We start from the raw sequence: 14,380 nt of genomic DNA on the forward strand, positions 1-14,380 counted from the left end.
ACTGAAAGTCACCAGATCACCACATCCTGACAATGAGAAGCCTGGAGCCCTCATTCTTCATTATTGCTTCCTTTCCCCTCTCTACTTCCTGTATTCTTGCACATTGTCACATTTCTTCTCTGTTATATAAACCTCTAGATTTAGTCTGTCAGGGAGATGGATTTGAAACTGAGCTCCCCCATCTTCTCGGCTGCAGCACCCAATTAAAGCCTTCTTCCTTTGCAATACTTATTGTCTTAGTGATTGGCTTTTTGTGTGGTAAGCAGCAAGGCCTAGACCAAACCCCTGGTGTTTTGGTAACAATAGCTCCAAAAAAACAAAAACAAAAGAATACTACAGACCGGCCGGGTGCGGTGGCTCACGTCTGTATTCCCAGCACTTTGGGAGGCCGAGGCGGGTGGATCATGAGGGCAGGAATTCAAGACCAGCCTGGCCAATATGGTGAAACCCCATCTCTACTAAAAATACAAAAATTAGCCAGGTGTGGTGGTAAGTGCCTGTAATCCCAGCTACTTGGGAGGCTGAGGCAGGAGAATCGCTTGAACCCAGGAGGCAGAGGTTGCAGTGAGTCGAGACCACGCCACTGCACACCAGCCCGACAACAGAGCGAGACTCCATCTCAAAAAAAAAAAAAAAAAAAGAATACCAAAGACCAATATCCCTCATCAATAAATGAAAAAACCCTTAACAAAGTATTGAGAAGTAGAATTCAACAACACATAAGACAAATTATACACCATGACTGAGTGGGATTTATTCTGGTAATAGAAGGCTGGTCCGGTATTCAAAATCAGTCAGTGTAATCCACCATATCAACAGGCTAAAGAAGAAAAATAATATAATTATATCAATTGATGGAGAAAAAACACTTGAACAAATTCAAAACTCATTCATGACTTAAAAAAGAAACTCGCTGAAGTGGGAGGATCACTTGAGGCCAGAAGTTTGGGACCAGCCTGTGCAAAGTAAAAAGACCCTATCTAAAAAAAAAAAAAAAAAAAAATTAGCCGGGTGCAGTGGCTCACACTTTAATCCCGGCACTTTGGGAGACCAAGGCGGGTGGATCACGAGATCAGAAGATTGAGACCATCCTGGCTAACACAGTGAAACTCCATCTGTACTAAAAATACAAAAAAATTAGCTGGGCATGGTGGCACACACCTATCATCCCAGCTACTTGGGAGGCTGAGGCAGGAGAATCACTTGAACCCAGGAGGCAGAGGTTGCAGTGAGCCGACATTGCGTGACTTCACTCCAGCCTGGGCAACAGAGCAAGACTCCATCCCCACCCCCCACAAAAAAAAATTAGCTGGAGAGGTGGGTGGTGGTGCATGCCTGTGGTCCCAGCTACTTGGGAGGCTGAGATGGGAGGATCGCTTGAGCCTAGGAGTTGGAGGCTGCAGCGAGCCATGATCACACCCCTGCACTCCAGGCAGAGCAACAGAGTAAGACCCTGTCTCTGAAAAAAAGAAAATCTTAGAAAACAAGAAATAGAGGAGGAGCTTACCTCAACCCTATCAAGTACATCTACAAAAATTTATAGCTAGCATTAGTATTTAATGGTGAAAGAGTGAATGCTTATCCTCTAAGATCAGGAGCAAAGCAAGGATGTCCTCCCTCACTACTGTTACTCAACATATGTAACCCTGGAAGTCATAGTCAGCACACTAAGGCAAAGAAAATAATGAAAGGGAAAAAGATTGGAAAGCAGGTAATAACATTGTCGTTCTTTGCAGATGCCATGATGATCTGTGTAGGAAATCCCAAGGAACTTACAAACAAAAAACCAAAACACTCCCTAGAATGAGTGAGTTCAGCAAAGTCACAGGACACAAGATCAACATACAAAACCAACTGGATTTCTATATATTAGCAATAAACTAATTCATAATAATAATTAAATTTAAAATATGTACTTTAATCACTTAAAAAGTGAAATAGTATTATATAAATCTAAAAAACATTTCTAGGATTCTTATGCTGAAAAGCACTACATGTATGCATGTATATATTTATGTGTGTGTATAAACTTGCATATATATTTATCTGTGTGCTCGTCTGTGTTAATTAAATGCAATGATCATGGCCCAGATTGTGTTACATGGTGGGAAAACAGACATGAACAAGACGGAGTGGGTACCTCCCTTCAGGCTGCTTACAGTGTAGCTTGGAAGTCAGACACTAAACCCAAGAATGAAAATGTGTTGGGAGCTTCAAAGAAGTAGCCCTGGATGCTCATGGCATCAAGCACCTGGAATACCAAATCATGAGGTCAGAGCATAGGGGTGAGACCATTCAGATTTACAAGGCTTCTAACTCTACATCACCAGAATGTCCTCTAATTCTAGATATCTGGAGGAGAGAGGCTGATTGGGCCATTCTAGGTCAGGACTCTCTCTCCTACCCCATCAAGAGTGTGTGTGTGTGTGTGTGTGTGTCTGTGTGTGTGTGTGGTGGGAGGCATGACTCAATATAAACGTAGCAGCTAAGAGTTCTAATTTTGGATAAGGGGGTGAGGAAGAACCATTTGCACTGGCTGGATGCACCAAAGGCTAGAAAAAAACTAGAAAGAGGACCAAGATTTAAAGAACCAGAGGAAGAGGAGCTGTGGGGAAGAGAAGCAAATGAGAAGGAGCATCCACAGAGTCAGAGAGAAAGCAGAGTCAGGGCTTCCTTCTGTTGAGTGAGTTGTGCAGCTGTTCCAACTGCAGTAGATTGTTCATCTCAGGTTGTTTTTTTCTCAGAGTTCTCCCACTGAGCCATGAAGGTGACAGTGCTATGTGCCTCAGATAGCTGTTGAGTGTGCAGAGTGAGACGCTGCACACTCTGCGCAGTGATCTGAGTTGTGACTATCATGGCTCAGGAGTGCAGCTTACGATTTTAGCATCTGGGAGTGCTTTTCTTGGCAGGCTGCAGACACATGTATTTGGAAAATAGGAAGAAATCCAAAAATGGCCTTTGCCATGGCTCAGCTAGAATTGTCGGTAACGTGGCAACTCATTTTCTCTGGATAGATTTGTGGCAGCTTAAAATTCTAAGAACTGCACTTTCTTCGGTGGTTCAAGGAGATCTGAATCCCATGCCTCTGACAAAGGGTTCTCTCCTGAGACAATAACACACCGTGTTTCTCTCCTTTCTTCCACAGACCTCAGAGGACAAGCCTTCTGAAAGGGATGCCCTGCAGCCTGGCTGCAACATTGTGACCATAGTTTATACACTGTACAGTAGCACAACCCTGGTGGCTCTCTCCACAGGGCAAGGGGTGGACCTCTTCATGCTTGACTTGGTAGGTACAGAATATGGCAGCCTCTGGGCTTGGGGACTTGATGGGCCTCTGTGCTTTAATGCTAGTCCCCTGGGATAATTTCCTGGTCATTCCTAATACTTGTTTTTGGGGCCAGAGAGTCTGAAAACCTAGTTTCGGGAGCCAACGCCATCATCAGAAACCATGAAGGGCCTTTGTCCCAGTGAGGGAACCCGGGGTAGGGGTGTCCTGCAGAGTCAGTTGCATCAACTCAAGCCCTGTCCTTAAGGAGTTCATTTTTCAAAAATGCACTCGATCTCTTTGGTTTATGAGAACTCCATGATTTAAGAATCGTAATGCTGCGAATTTCCAGACAGAAGCATGAATGCTTTAGAGCAGCATCATCCCATAGAATGCTCTGTGAGTTTTGCTTTTAAATGCTGGATGCCTTGTTTATCACTTGTGAAATGCTTTGCCAAATACACTGAGGTCTTGTGAAAACTCAGATAATGTTGACCAATGACGACTTCAAAACCCCTTGTGTTCACTTAGATGAAAGGTCAGTATTTAAATTTAATTTAGATTTACAGATGTTATTGAGCATCTACTACATCCCAAAGCACCATTTCAGGCAGTGGAGGTACAACATTGATCAAACACACATGCCAGCCCTTGTGGAGTTCACATGTCAGTTTGTATGTGGAGAGAAGGGGATTGCAAATTTCAAAATGAAACAGGGTTAACAAAACAGGGTTTGCAGTATGGAAATCCAGAAACTTTTCAAATCTTTTCACCTATAAACCCATTAGACCAAGGCCCACTGCTGTGTCACTTTGCTAATGCCACAGTTTCCCTTTATTTTCAAAGAAGCTGGCAAACTCTCAGAAATTCTATGGCTTACACATATTACTCTCAGACAATAAATTGCCCTTTCTACAGCTGCTATAGAGTAACAGCTAACATAATTCTTAATAAGTTGTAGGAATGTAGGTACCTGTCCTAGGGAATTTACATCTATTAATGCATTTAAACATCACAGCAGCCCTGTGAGGTAGGTCCTACTATTATTCTCATTTTCAGATGGGGAAAGTGAGGCACATAGAGGGTGAGTAACTTGCCTGAGGTCAAGCTAGTGACTGGTGGTGTCAGGAGTCACACTCCGGCAATCTGTGCTTTAACTACTAAACCAGACCGAATTTCAAAAACAACTGCTCTTGAGTACAAGTAAAATATCTCCAAGAACATTCTGAGCAGTTCTAAAGGCAACGGGAGGTGCTTTGACTCAGGTACTCAACTCAAGGATTCCCAGGCACAGAAAGAGCCTCTGCTTTCTGCCCTCAGTCACGACAGCAGGGCCCAGTCTGGACATAGGTGGGCACGAGAGCTTGTCAGCATGACAGAAGGAAGAGATGAACCATAGCATAATTTTTCGTGATTTCTGTGTATTATGCTGAAACCCCTTTGGATCATATCACTCTACTATAAAGGACATTTGAGCAAAGACCCAGTGCACAAAGCTTAGTGCCTGTTTGGGATGTTGACGTCCAGTGGAGATAGCTTGTGGCAGTTGTCACAGATAGAAATGCCATGGAGGGCAGTCAGCAGTGATGGAGGCAGCATTCCCTGGTGGGTCAAACTCAGCCTGTGAGGTCTGTGGGTTTGCAGACCTGATGATTTGATTTTGTCAGAACACACATATTGTTCAGGCACAGAGAGACCACCTCCTGTTAACCAACTCCCCATTGTGGGATAAAGCTCAATGTCAAAGCATTCATTTACAGATTCTTTGTTTCTCAGTGACAAGGATCTGGTGCCCGATCATCAGGGACCCTCTTATCTGAGTGTATGAGAGCTCATATTAAAAATCAGCAGTTGTTGGTGACCACACAATCAGAACAAAGGGGCATATTTTCCAGGTTAATAAAACTGTGGAAACAACATTCCAGGGGCCTGAGAGTCCCTGCCCCAGACCCAGGAGCGGATCAACCCAAGGCGTTTTCACCCCCCCGATGCATAATGAGCTCCTCTGTTCAGGTGGAGAGTGAGTGCCGCTGTTTAAATGACAGCTGCGCATCTCCATGCTCTTTGCTGAAAAGCAAGAGCAAAATCGACCCCAGCTCAATTAAGTGAAAGGAGTTACTGCATTGATGGTGATACGAGAAGGGGGCAGGGAAATGCTGGGAGGAAAAGGGCAGGGTCCTTGGTGAGGGCTCCACCCCCGGGCCTGTGCCCACGGACCTAGGTTAGGACAGGCATTTCTGTTTCAGTGCCCAAATGTATTTCTCAAGACCATCCTGGCCTGCCACGCCCCCATCCTGTGCCTATAAAAACCCCGAGACCCTGGCGGGCACGCACCCAAGCGGCTGGACTTCAAGAGGAACACGCCGGTGGAAGAACACACTGGCATCTGCCATCAGGCCATTGACCTGTGGATGGCGGAAGATAAGGCAGGGCGTATAATTGAGCTGACTAATGCAAGCCGCCTGTGGACGGATGGCTAAACTGAAAGAGCACTCTGTAACACACGCCCCACTGGGGCTTCAGCTGTAAACATGCACACCTAGATGCTGCCATGGGGTCGGAGCCCCACAGCCTGCCTGTCTGCATGCTCCCCCTAGAGGTTTGAGCGGCGGGGCTCGGAAATAGCAAGCCACACCCCCATCACATGCCCTGCGAGGCGGATAAGGGAACTTTTCTCGTTTCATTGGGAAAGCAGAGGACCTTGGCTAGGAACGGGCAGGGCTAGAGGACCAGGAAGCAGAAAGCATGGCAGTAGTCCTGCAACACGGCCACTCTGTCCTGGACACCAACTCCAGTGCTGTGCCTGTCTCTCAGGTTTCAAATCCCATGGAGGGGTATATAATTTTTAAGCTAAGGCACGTGCCTGGCCTTGGTCTAGAAGAGGCCCAGATACGGATCTTTCTAGACTGACATCCCACTCTTTAAGGGATGTCAGGGCACTTTTCAGAAGTGGAACTCAAGGCTGGTCTGCTCCAAAGCAACAGATGTCCACAGAGAGTTAAAACTCATGAGACAAAAACCATCACGTGCATGCCTGTAATAAAAAGAAGTTCGATTTACTGGGCAGGGGGAGTGCACTGCAGAGGAACCACGGGGTTTTGCTTGGTGATTCTAAAGAGGGTTTGAGGAACAGAGGGTCAGTCTGGATTGGATATTGCCTGGAAGTGGGTGCAATTAATGATTAGTTATCTTAATAATTTTTAGTTAGGAGCCAGGGAGATTAAAGTGAAGTCATTGGTAAAGAAGCAGTTGTCAGTCTTGTTAGCAGAAGAGAGGAATGTGTAGTTGTTGAGTCTCCTAGTCACCATCTTATTTCAGACATGGACAGCATGGCCTTCCTTCTTTATATTCTGGGAATATCTCTGATGTTCCTTGGGAACCTCTGGGCTAACTGTTAGCTGTAAGCTGTCATTTTGGAGTTTCTCACTTTCTCAAAATCTTGAACATTAATGAAAATGAATCTGGTTTCAGGCCCTGACTTTACCCCTAGTGACTTAGAGAGACATCAGCATTTAAGGTGGTGTCTGTTGTGAGCTGATCACACTTTTAGTGACTGATGTCACCAGAACTAGATAAAGGGGTGTCTGAGGGATGCCCTGCAGGTATTGACCATGGTGGCTAGAAGAGGGACTGGGCACAATTTTATTAATAAGTCTGAGGATTCCTTTAGATTTTGCCAACTTTTTCTTTATGCCAGGTGAACACAGTTTCCAATTGAAAGAACCTCCTCTTTTCCCCAGGCAAGAGTAGTTGGGATACCAGAAACTTTTAATGGTTTCTGAGATTGAATCATTAACATAAACGAAATAACTGGACCACAAATTGTCAAAATGCATCCCTCACACATCAGTGCAACTTCTCCTCTAACTGTTGATAGCCCAAGTCTTTCTGAAAACATTAATCTGGGGGTGACAACTTGGGAGATAAGCACAGTCATGTTCTTTATAAATAAGGAGCCTCCCTGACAGTAGAAATCACAAAGAAAAAGAAAGAAGACCATGGGCCTCTTCCCTTTGAATTGTCTTCCCTCTTGCTATGTTATTGCTTGAGCTTCCTTTGTGGGCTCCATATTGTCACTGTTCTTTCCACCACTCATAAAAACACCACGGGGCAGGCTCCAGAGTGACCACAGCTAGGCCCCAGCTCTGCCAGCAGGCCCCCTTCTTCTCATGATTCTGTGGGCTTCTGTTTCCTGGCATCTCTCTTCTTCCTGGCATCTCTCTTCATCTCTCTAGGCTCTCGGTGAGTTTGTACTGGTGGAAAAAGATGTCAAGTTTAGTAAGAAAGGAAAGATTTACAGCCTGAATGAGGGCAATGCTAAGTATTTTGACAGGGCCGTCACCGAATATGTGCAGAAAAAGAAATTCCCTGAGGTGAGTGAAGAAAGCCCAGGTGGGTCGGAGGGAGAGTGTTGTCTCTATGGGGTCCTGTTTGGGTGGTGGCTTCAGGGGGCCTTGCTGAAAGAGGTTGGAGCCACTGTTCATAGTTCTGGTCAGTATGAGAATGGCAGACTGCTTTTCTTCATAAGCAATCAGTATCTTTTATAGCTAAAATTTACCTTCTAAAGATAATACTTCCCTTTACATTTAAGTTGTTCCAGGAGAAATTGTTTGTAGCAAAAGTTAGGGATCACACTTGCAAAATTCAGAGCTCAGGCCAGAACCTTTCTCAAGTCATTTGTTTAATCTAAGCTCCAACCTGCAGATTCACTCACTCAGTTGCATTTGCTTTTCGAAGGAATAATTACACAAGAGAACTTCAAAAAGTTCATGGAAAAAAATGAAATTAAAAGATAAAAATACAAAATACAAAATTTATTTCTCAACATAAGCTCCATTGAGCTCAAGACACTTTTGTAAGGGTTTATACCAGCCATTTAGTCCAACCCTAAACCCAAGGTCCTGGGAATTTAACCCTGCCAAGGCAGTCTTTTTTATGTTATTTGCTCAAGAAAAATGGATGCCCTTTAAAGGTTTTTTAATACTAGAAAACAAAAAGAAGCCAGAAGGAGCCAAATCAGGGCTGTAATTATATTCCATTAAAACTCTTGCAAAATTCCCTTGTTTATTAAATTAATGAGAGGAATGAGCAGAGCATTGCTGTGGTGGAGAACTCTCTGGTGAAACTTTCCTGGGCTTTGTCTGCTAAAACTGTGGCTTTCTCAGAACACTCTCTTAACAAGCATATGTGGGCCAAGGAGCCAACATCTCCCCAGTGTTGTGAAAATGAATGGCCGTGATTAGTCAAGGCCAAATTGTATCCTGCACCTTCAGAGGCTCTTGCTCTCCTCCCTCAAGTTATGCCCATCTATAGTTATCCATCCATCCATCCATCCATCCACCCATTCTTATATCCCTTCATCCCTCCCTCCCTCCTGTCTATGTATGTATGTATGTATGTATGTATGTATCTATCTATCTATCTCTATCTATCCATCCATCCTCCTTTCTATCTATCTATCTATCTATCTATCTATCTATCTATCTATCCTTAACTGAGAGATTTCTCACAACTTTCCTTTCCAGAGCAAAGGTAAGTTGAAGAGTAGCAACACCTCCGTCTGTTATGTGGAGTCATTCTGGGCTTAAAAACTAGGAATTTAGGGATATAAGTTCTATCTCTGTTCCTGGTAGTTCACTGTGTGTCTTCTGAAAGATTCTTTCTGTATTTAAGTGTTTTGGCTTCATGACTTAACGTTTTCTCCAAATATAAGAATTGTGTTTGTTCATGTGTAACACATGGAAGGTGCCAAAAAAATAAAATGTAAACAAAAACCATGTGTAAGTTTCTTCACTCTCAGTAACCCCACTGTGAACATCATCATACATCTCTCTAGGTTTTGTTTTCTTGCAAATGTGCTTACATAGTTATCAAATGTAATCCACTTATAAATACAGTTTTTAAACCTGCATTTCTACTTACATCTACTTCATGAGTATTTCCTAGTTATTAAAAATTCTTCAAAAGCACATTGCTGTACCATAACGTATTTAATCATTCTCAGGTTGTTCTACACTTAGTCTGTGTCCAGCTTTTCACTCCATAAAAAAATATTGCAGTGAGCCCCTTTGTACCTCGTCTTTGCTGATCTGAAAATTCCCTTAGAAGGTATTCCTAGAAGTAGGATTTCTGGTAAAATAGAATTGTGGATCCTCACCTTAGTCTTCACTGTTAAGTCAGGCCAAGGCGTTTCATCTTGGATCCAATAAAGTGCTAGGTAACTACAATACCCGAAGACTTGGTAATTTCCTGCCTGTAGTGTGGTTTCAAGGGATGCAACTAGAGGACAGTATAATATAATGATCTTCATTGTAACTATGAGTTGGATTTAATAATAATAGTTAACATTTACTGGGTGATTAATATGTGGTAAGCCCTGTTTTAAGTGTTTTACACGTATTAACTCCTTTATTCTCATAACAACTCTTGGAGGCAGGTACAGATGGGGAAGATAAGGCACAGAGGGGTTCAATTACTTATCCAAGGTAAGTGGCTGAGCCAGGATTCAAACCCAAGCATTCTGGCTGCCAACCCATACCATTAACCACAACATGACCCTGCTTGGAAACAATCAGATGGGGAAGAACCCTCACCTCCCACACACTGGAGTTGCAGGGCTTAGGGCTGCCTAACCTGCAGGGAGATAGCGCCTCCTCCTTGCTGGCTGCGGAGTTTCTGCCTCCTTCACCTTGGTTCCTTTTCCTGCTTTATGGGCTGTGTGCCTGCTGGGTATGGGCAGGACAAAAGCCCAGGTGAAGAACACACAATTCTGTATCTGGAAGGGAAGAGGAATATGTATCAGGCTGTTTTCAGGAATCTGCTGGAAGGGGAATGGAGGGAGGAAACGAATGAGAAAACACTGCTTCCGGGGTTTGGTATTTTGTGTTCTCATTTTTGTTTTTGACAATTGTTAGAGCATTAGGCTTGCCTAATTAGCAGTAATAGTTCTTTACATTTTTCACAAATTCCACCTGGTGCAATGCCAGATGTGATCTATAAAACCAGAGTTCCTAGAGATGACAGGTCTAGTGGTAATGAATTCCCTCAGTATTTGCTTTTCTGCAAAGGATCTTATTCTCCTTTGCCGATGAAGTTTAGTTTGGCTAGATATGAAAGTCTTGGTTGGAGTTTCTTTTAAGAATGTTGATCATTCCCTGTGACTCATGGGAAATGGACCTCTGCTGAGAGGTCCATTGTTAGTTTGATGGGCTTCCCTTTGTAGGTGACTTGACCCTTCTCTCTAGCTGCTTTTAACATTTTTTCTTTCATTTCAAGCTTGGAGAATCTGATGATTATGTGTCTTGTGGATGATCTTCTTGTGAAGTATCTTACTAAGGTTCCCTGCATTTCCTGAATTTTCTACTGGCCTCTCTAGCTCAGTTGGTGAAGTTCTCATGGGTGATAACCCGATATGTGTTTTCCACCATTGTCTCCATCTCTTTCAGAGACATTAATGAGTCATAGATTGGGTCTTTTTACATAATCTCTATTTCTCAGAGGTTTTCTTTTCATTCCTTTTTATTCTTTCTTTCTTTATTCTTGTCTGACTCTCTTATTTCAGAAAGCCAGTCTTCAAGCTCTGAGATTCTTTCCTCAGCTTCATCTATTGTGCTATTAATACTTGCGATTGCGATTAGTGTGTTTTTCAGCTCTATCAGGTTGATTACATTCCTTTTCATACTGGCTATTTAGTCTGTCAGCTCCTGTATTGTTTTGCTGTGATTCTTAGCATCCTTGGATTAGGAGAAGGAAGATCATTCTCCTTAATCTCGATGATCTTCCTTCCTGTTTGTATTCTGAATTCTATTTCTGTCATTTCAGTCATCTCAGCCCAGTTCAGAACCCTTGCTGGAGAGGTAATGCAGTCATCTGGCGGAAAGAAGGCACACAGGCTTTCTGAGTTGTCAACTTTCTTGCATTCATTCTCATCTGTGTGGGCTGATGTTCCTTCAGTCTTTGAAGTTCTGTCCTTTGGATGGGTTTTTTTTTCTTTTATCCTATTTGATAACCTTGAGGGTTTGATTGTGGTACAAGGTGGGTTCAGTGGACTGGCTTTGTTTCTGGAAGATTTTAGGGGGTCAAAGCTCAGCTCCCAACTTCTGGACTGCATGCTCTAATTCTGGACTTCTACTGGGCTGACTTTGTTCCCTTTCTCCTTGAGGTTAGGAATCCACTGTGCTGGAGGTATGGAGGTTCTCCCAGATAGCTGGTCACAACACTTGTATGGGTGGTGCCAGCCAAAGCGCTTCATAGGGTGGTGGCAGTGGAATCTGTCCTCATTTGCATGTGCCAGCAGCAGTGGCAGTGGCGCTGTGGCGGGGTGCATGCTTGTCCACTGTGGTGGGGTGCTAGGTTGCCGGCCTCTGTGCAGGTGTTCACAGCAGTGGCAGAGGCAGCATGGTGTCAGGAGGAAGGGCACCCCAGCTGGCGTCTTACATGTGTTTGCACTGGTGATGGTGTTAGCATGTGGGTGGGGTGCTGGTGGGTGCAGGAGTGTGTGTGTCCTCTGTGTGTGTTCCTCTGGGTGGCAGTGACCACTCAGGGTGGATGTGTGTCCATTATTCTCCATGCCTAGTTTCAGGCTGGTGATAGCTTGGCACAGGGGTGGGGCATTAGTGGGGGCAAGGTCTACCCGTACACATATGCTCCGGCAAAGCCATATGGGGGGTGGCTGTGGGCAAGTGTGTGCAGGCAAAGCAGCACAGGGGAGACTGCAATGGGGGGAGGGCATTAGCAGGTTGGTGTATGTCTGTGGGGCTACTCTGCTGGAGCTCTCTGCTGGTCAGGTATGGTCTGCCAGCACAGGAGCTATGATGTGGGGCCCTAGGAGGTACCCTCTGTGGGCACCCAAGGCTGCATTGCAAGCAGGCATGGCCAGGCTGGGGCCCCAGGAGAGACCAGGAGACTGAGGGGTGCTCAGGTCGGACTGGCCCTGTCTCACGGACCACCCCGTGGTCAAGAAGACAAGAAGAGGATGGGCTTTAGGTAGGAGTCGGACACCACTTCCATCATAACAAGAGGAAAGGCAGGATATTTACTCAGCACCTGTGACTGGCAAATAAGGAACATGGTCCCATCTCCAGGAAGCTGCAGTCTGGTTGGAGTGGCAAGACATTACTACAAAAAAAGAATAATTCAGTGTGCGATAAGCCTACAGGGACCAAGTGCTGTAGTATTGTGTAGGCATTTACAAGAAATACTTCAAATTAGGTTTCACTTATGTCTGCAAATCAAGGAAGGTTGAGGTCCCTTAGGAGGCCTCACTGGCTTTGTTCAGAGATTTCCCAGGCTTGGTTTCCATCTTAACTTATTTTAATGATTTGTTGGTCACACACACACACACACACACACACACACACACACACACACACACATGCAGTTTCTAACCAAAACACCTTGAGAGGACATCAGTTCACATTTGATCTTACTGGCATTTACTCCGTTCTTGATCCATTACTCAGTCTAGTTGTGTTCAGGTCTTTAAAGCCTGGAAAGGTTATTTTGCCAAAGTACTAGTTTTGAAGCTTACTTTGTTTGTCATTACTCATGACTGATACCATGCTGAGTTAACCCCAAATATTTTTGGAACACAAAACACCTGATGGCTGCCCTAAGGAATTTGCTGTCTCCCTGTGCACTGTCAGAGAATTATCAGATTAGAGAAAGAAATCACAGATGGGTCACTGAATGGGGAAAACCAAACCTGCCTCAGGGAGCAATGTAATCATATTGTCATGACTTACCTCTTATACCTACTCTAAGGAACATCATGACCTTTGACATATTTCTCTCTGGTCAAACATCCTTTTTATTACATGTGTGAGTAGTGAAATCGCAGTTTACAAATAAATTGTTTTATTTCTTTAAATAATTGCTAAAGGTGTTTAAGATTTTGCCACGTATAAACACTGCATGCAGTAAGAGAAGAGTAGTCATTATTTAAGGAAGTCTGCTTCTCAGAAAGCTAAAACTATTGTGAACCATAGTGATTCAAGCAGGAGCTTCAAGGAGCTACCAAACAACGGTTGTTCATATAGACTTTCTTTCTATCTTTCTCTTTCTTTCTTTCTTTTCTTTCTCTCTTTCTTTTCTTTTTCTTTCTCTTTCTTTCTTCCTTTCCTTTCCCTTTCTTTCTTCCTTTCCTTTCCCTTTCTTTCTTTCTTTGTTTCTTTCTTTGTTTCTTTCTTTCTTTCTTTCTTTCTTTCTTTCTTTCTTTCTTTCTTTCTTCTTTTCTTTCTTTCTCTTTATCTGTTTAGCTGCTCTCTTAAGATTGCTACAGGATATTGTCTCTTACTTTAAGTAGTCCTACATTTAATAAGTCCAATCACATGTTGACATTTGAGGGGCTCATAATGAATGAAATGCACAATTGTATAATCTTTTCAATTTCTACACTAGTGGGTGGAGGATAGGGGGTCAGGAATGTAGAGGTCACCCCAACTGGATGTGTGACCCCAGAGCAGGTACTGACTAATCATGAAGGCCACTGAATTTTGTCTCTTCTCTTTCTGCCTTGTAGGACAGCAGTGCTCCCTATGGGGTCAGGTATGTGAGCTCTATGGTGGTGGATATGCACCACATCTTGGTCTACAGAGAAATCTTCATGTACCCAGGCAACAAGAAGAGCCCTCAGGGCAAGGGAATTCTCCTTTGTCCACTGGCTGTGCACCTAGTCAGGGAGCAGGAGGAGCTCTCTCCTCTCACGCTTGCTGTTTGGCTACTGCACTGCTGCTCCTTGGCAAGTCTGTGTGGTGGGCAGGGGAAGAGAAACCAGCTCTGTTTTCTTTGAGTGAGCCTCCAGGCTGTGGTAGGTTTGAAGGAGAAGGCCGAAATTATGTGACTGGTGTTTCTTACTGTCCTTCCCCTCTGGCCTCACACCCATCATTCACCATGAGCCATCTGTGTGTTTTATTTGCCACAGGCTGCGTCTGACTTTTAGCTTCAACATCTGATTAGGGATCATAGACCCCATAAGGAATCTAATGAAATTTATCAACACACTTCCCAGAAAAATGCAGATAAACATACATGTTACATACACATTACATGTTTAGAGGGTTTACAGATGCCCTGAAGTCTACCCAAGAATCCCCCACAGAATTCCCAAAATCCAGA

The sequence above is a fragment of the Gorilla gorilla genome, chromosome 13 (assembly GCF_029281585.2).
Source record: "Gorilla gorilla gorilla isolate KB3781 chromosome 13, NHGRI_mGorGor1-v2.1_pri, whole genome shotgun sequence".
Taxonomy (NCBI): domain Eukaryota; kingdom Metazoa; phylum Chordata; class Mammalia; order Primates; family Hominidae; genus Gorilla; species Gorilla gorilla.